General features: G+C 38.2%; 1 protein-coding gene across 9 annotated transcripts in view; it reads left to right on the top strand.

The window, feature by feature from the left end:
- The first annotated feature begins 206 nt into the window (after positions 1-206).
- The window catches only part of MEF2C (myocyte enhancer factor 2C), a 514,750-nt gene continuing 508,956 nt past the window's right edge, over positions 207-6,000 (top strand). For 2 of the 9 annotated variants that reach the window (XM_086960887.1, XM_086960888.1), the window contains exon 1: positions 216-487. The gene's annotated coding sequence lies outside the window, so the exon portion shown is untranslated. Of the gene's footprint in view, positions 488-6,000 lie in introns of all 9 variants that reach the window. The other 7 variants (XM_086960874.1, XM_086960873.1, XM_086960881.1 and 4 more) reach the window with 6 other exon arrangements.

Raw genomic sequence — 6,000 nt, 5'->3', positions numbered from 1 at the left:
TAGATGGATATTGCTGTCTACACACAAAAACGCAGGTTAAAAAGAGGAAGTTGGGCTGCCATGTAACAGCATTTTCTATTTTCAGATACACGATTTTTGGAGAAGTCGCCTGATTTGATTTTTTCCATTTGAACTTGCAGCGTGCTTTTGAGGGCTGTAATTCTGTGTTCTTTTGCCAGCGCTGACAAAGGTCTGGCTGTCAGTGATACCTTTTACAGCTAAATTTAAACTGGAGTGACACGAGCAGGTGCGCCGGGGCTTGCCAGACACTTGTGCGCTGGCATCACAATTCCATGGGTCAACAACTAGAGGGAAAAAAGCTTCTCGCCTCATAGACTGAGGCTGAGACAGCCCGGACAGGGGGTTTCTCTTCAAAGCCAGCTGGTCTGGCTTTATTTTACAGGAATTTTTTTACCTGTCAGAGTTTTATCAACATTACCCTCAGCAGGTGCTGCAGGGAAGGACTTCCTGGAGAAGCAGGGCACTGGTGAGTTATTTGAAGTGAAAAAAGGATGTGTGTGATGTAGCGGATGCCGGGGAATAGCAATATCTGTGTGTTGTGGAGTGAGTTCCCTGATAGGGGATGTTCGCTCTTTATGGAGAGCAGGGCACGACTGCTGAGGCTTTGTGATATCTTTGTTGTGGATTTTCAAGTTAACTTATTTCTCTTTTTCGCAAACAAAAAAAGTCGCACAAAAAATTACCGGGTGAAATGAAATTAATGATATTGCTTGCAAAGTCTCAAATAACTACACATTTCCAGTTGTATTGTACACTATATCAATAGTTATTTATCTAATTATCATGATTACTATTATTATTAGCTATTTTTCCTCCAAGGCAAATGCTTTTCTATGTAATGCCTTTCTTTCTCGTGTATTTATGAATATAAAATTTCCTTTCGAAAAGTTCATATGTATTTGTGTGTGTTTGTATGTGTGTTTGTGTACGTGTTCTGTGTGCGTGTGCCCTTGCTAGTGCATAGTTGCATGTTTATGTGTGTGTGTGACTGTATGTGTGTGTATGTCAGTGTATCTGCATTTATTTGTCTGTCCAACTGATAATGGGTTTGGGTTGTAATTTTTGGGATCTTCTCACATGTTCTAGTCTTCTGATTCGTGACATAAAATAACAAAAACATAATTTAAACAAGTCATTGAACACAGAATACGGATCGAACTAAACCTGACCGAAAAAAAAGAGATAACATGTTGCTGTCTCGCGATTTCATTTCGAAATGTTTACTTGTCAGCTTAAGGTTGTATCTTGAAAATGAGTGTTTTAGTTAAACACACCACATGTGAAAAAGAAAGTAACTCTTAAATCTAGTGCATTTAAAGCTATAAGCGGCGCTGTACAATACTTTCTTGAAAAATCGACTATGAGATGAATGCTAAGAACAAAGTTGGGAACTGGTGTGAAATAATTAGGTAGGCATATTGTCAGCATATGGTCATTTTCACTGGCCTTTGAACATGAATTTCTATTGTGAGCCCATAAATAGGATACCAGTGATTTTTGGTGCACTCTGTAATGGACGCGATCGACTCTCTTACATTTCTCCAGGCAGTCATTCTGCTGAATATGTGTTTTCTTCACATAATGTGAAACTTGAATATTGGGCACGTCATAGAGCAGCAGTGCAGAGATAGCCGGCAGCTTGTTTCATTGGTATTAGGAAGTGTTTTTACTACCGTTTTGCATGTGGCGCAGGAGCAGCGCAAATTTGTGAAGCACAACCTAAGCGCCTCCACAATCTTGAGCAAATACCCGCCTAAGGATTTTATTAAGATACTCGGCTCTATAGAGGGGCAAACACCTCCATCATGTTTGAGTACATACCCCCTATTCACTTCTGTAGATGAGTATTAAATTGCACACTTTTGTAGATCAATTTAAGAAAATACCCTTTCTTTGCGTCTAGAATTTTCTTTCTGTGGGGGATGGGGGGGGGGGCGAGGAAGGGGTCATGATACCGAAATTATTGCTTTATCTTGATGATAAAGTAAGTGGGTGAGGTTTGTGCCAGTTGTAAATAAGCTGAGGTGCATGCAAAGGTGTGTGTTTGCTTATATCATGCTTGCAAATACTTTATGAGTGAAGGAAGTTTAGATTAACTGTGTTCATATGAATTCAGTAGGGGGTGTCGCCGGGATATCTGACAGAAGCGCTCAAAGCAAACCCAAGTGGGCATCATATAATCATTTAGAAGAAACTTCACCGTGCTCAGTTGGTCAGTCTTATATATATATATATATATATATATATATATATATATATATATATATATATATATATATATATATATATATATATATATATATATATATATATAACAGTCTGCTGATAATATTTTTAAAAAAAATACCAAAAGATAAGCAGGCTATTTCCTTAGCATATCTGAGGGGCTTAAGAAAATACATAGGAACTGCTAATGAAAAGCACTATTAGTGATATGGGAATCAGTGTGATCAGTTATACCTTGCTCGCTGCGAAGTGAAGAGCCCTCCGGTGCTGCACTCAGGAGCGTCATCAGTATCAGTCATCACATACAGAAGAACGTGTACATTTAAAAAGGAAGACCAGGTAGACATTAGAGCAGTTGCGTCCGACCAAACATCCTCATGTAATGCTTAGGACATGCCAAACTCCATAGGAAAGTGTCTATGACAGGCAATGTGGGAAATACAAAGCAGATCACTATTAGGCCGACACATATGTGGGGAAAAAGGATGGGGGACATGTAACACGCATACAACGCAACAGACCGAGTAATTGGTAAGCCTTTAGATCTTCGGAAGTAAAAATATATCCAAATATTACAGACAACGTTCTTTTTAATTTATAATCAATGCATTTAAACACAAACAAAAGCAAACCGATAACGACCTATTTGTGTTTTTTTGTTTTGTTGAGCACCTGGCGTTTTTTGTCTTGTAACCCCCCTGTGTTGTTATAAATAAATTGTATTATCATGTATGATTGTGAGGACTTTTGGAAGCCAAAGTCCTAGTCACTGGTATGGTTTAAAGGATAGGTTCCATAAGTAAGAAACGTTTTAAACTCTGCAACTTTGACCAGCTTGAATGTGCCCAGGCGATGAGAAGGTTGATCACTAGAATCGAAACTAATTAGTAGAAGTCAAAGTGTTCTTTGATCGATTTATCCCCAATGTTCTGGAGCTTGTGAGATAGCTAGAGGATTTTGTTTTCTATTTTCTAATTCTTAAAAAAGTCAGTCAATAAATTTAAATATGTACAGTTTCTCTTACCTCCCAACGGAATGCATTAAGGAGTAGCACAGCTCAAGTTTCTTAAACAAATTGTCAATAGAGCATTGGTAGGCCATTATCAACATTCGTTCGTCAGTTTCCTTTAAAATAATGGAACATGGATTTGTAGAGGTTGACCAAAAATTAATGTACCCCTTTCTTCGAGCTTTTGCCCACATTTCTCAGTGTCCCGTGCTCCTTTGTTGGGACTAGTTTCTTTTTCACTGAACTGACTGACAAACAAGTGTTTCATCTGACTGGTATGGCTGGCACCTGCAGACAATACCACTTGTAGCTTTACGTTATTTTTGGTTGTGCAGTCTAGGAATGTCAGTGGTTATGTCATTTGTGATTAAATAATCCTTATATGCCTTAGGTTATCAGTTAAACATTATAGACAAGCATAACATCATGATTGGAGGGCTGGGTTGTCTACCTCGCTCTCCTGCTCTTCCTTCACTAGCTTTCCTCCCTATTCCTGTGTGTCACCTGTCCCACCCTGAAGCATTCCAGTCTTACATCATGCTGATTGGGTGTTTATATCCCTCCATTGCTGAAGTGGCTTACATTCAATGAAGTACATTTTGAGTACTTCATAGGAGTGCATTTGTTGTTTTGCTTTCTCCCCATGTGCTGCTTACCCCCTTCGCATCTCCCCTCTCCCATTCCCCTCATGTTTATTTGTTACGTTCTCTGCCCCATCCAGCTTTTTTTTTTTTTTTTTTTTTTTTAAATATAGCTCAATTGAGCCCTCTCCTTACTCTCGCATTGCCTTTCTTTCCTCTCACTCTCCACATACTCAACTATTCCTCATCTGACCGTCCCTCTTTTATTGTAAATTTTTTTCCTTCATTGGAGCACCTTGTAGCTACAATATGCTGCAAGACTGCTTCTTCCTCAAGCTGCATTTCCACACATGTTTAATTCCTTTTTCTTCATTTACTGCTCCAAGATCGGTGTCCTCCATCTTGACGCAGTAAATTAAAAAGACAAACAAAGGGGCTGCTGTATCATGATGCATGTGCACCCACACAACATGACATATGCACTTGTATACTGCATTAAACAGAAATGTGTACTTGAGATGACTCGCATGTCAACACATCAAAAACCTTTACTATGTATTGTGGTAAACAAAATATATCCAAGAGACCAATTTTTATAGCAGGGCAGAAATTGGAATTTGCTAAACATTTTTCCTACCTCGGGATACATTTTGCTCAAAATGAGACGTGGTCTCAAGCTATTTCTGTTAAAAAGCTTGAGCTTCCAAGATCTACTGCCACTCTCAAAATCTTTTCTAGCAAGTTAGGAACAAGACCCCCGTGGAATTGATTAAAATCTACAAAGCTAAGTGTGTAGCCGGCACTATTTATGGCAGTGGGCTGTGGGGCCTTGCTAACCCCGCACCCATCCAGGTGCCTGAAAATACCTTTTTAAAATACATACTGGCAGTTCCTAAAAGCTCTTCCAATTTCAATTGCCACTCAGAACTTGGCCTATCTTACATTACTGATCTTATTAAAATAGAGCCAGTTCTACTATGGCACAGAGTCTGGACCCAAGAAGCTACACATTTAAACAGAGATGTCCTGACAGATTTACTGAAATTGGATGGTGCCATAAAAATCCCATGGGTTAAGTATGTACATAACTTTCTTAAAGATATCGGGAGAGAATAATACTTACAGAATCCCTCTGATATCTCAGCAATTTCTCGAAAAAACTTGAAGAAAGAGTGTTTAGCACTTTTGGACTCCAATAGGACTGCTGCGGAGGTCCTAAAATCCTCTATTCAGCAGCATCAACTGGTTTTAGCAACTTTTAAGATTCAGCCCTATTTAATATATGTAACAAGCACTTATGAGCGATTTCTGCTCACACGTTTCAGATTTAACATCTTCCATAGATTGGTTAGCTTTCCCACGATCAACAACTGGACACATGAGCTACCACTCTGTCCCTGTGATAACACCTCTCCTCAGAGTACGATTCATGTATTTCTTTTTTGTAAATTTTATGAGGAAATGAGGAAAATTGTTTTACTACCTTTATTAAGAGAGCTAGGACTTCGCCATTGTCGTGTGGCGATGATTAGCATTCAAGCTCTAGACAATCATGTATCTGTATCAAGAACAACTTTGTTCCTAAAAAATGTTATAACTATCAGGAAACGTAGGGACACTTAATCTGCACTTTATAAATGAAATTGTTTTTATCTTCTTAATTAACTGGTTTTAAATGAATATAATGAAATTCTGTATTTTTATGTAACTATGTATTTACGATATTTTTATCTGTACTTTTATGATTGCATCAAACAATCGCATAAAGATATTTTGAATTGAATTGACTCGCATGTCATGGTGCATGTACACATCATGGCAAGTTGTACGCCAGCATCATGAGTCATGGCAGCCATATTGGAATGGGTTTCATTTTTCCAAGATTACCGGACATGTATGCCCATGCTAATGTAAAAAAGCCTTGGCTCTGCCAAAGCCTTTATAAAGCAACCTTAAATTCACTACTGTTTATATGATATACGAAATATGATATATTTCACTTACTCAATCTTGTTGAAATATATTACATCACTTTAGCCTTTATCCAATTTGTATTTCTTAGTCTTCAAAACAGAGAGTGTGATACACCTAGAAATGCTTTCATGCAGAACGCACTTTACACATTTAGATTGGAAGCATACAGCAAATTTCTATTTATGACAT

The sequence above is a fragment of the Lissotriton vulgaris genome, chromosome 3_1 (genome assembly GCF_964263255.1).
Source record: "Lissotriton vulgaris chromosome 3_1, aLisVul1.2, whole genome shotgun sequence".
Taxonomy (NCBI): domain Eukaryota; kingdom Metazoa; phylum Chordata; class Amphibia; order Caudata; family Salamandridae; genus Lissotriton; species Lissotriton vulgaris.
This window is presented reverse-complemented; position numbering and strand designations above follow the sequence as displayed.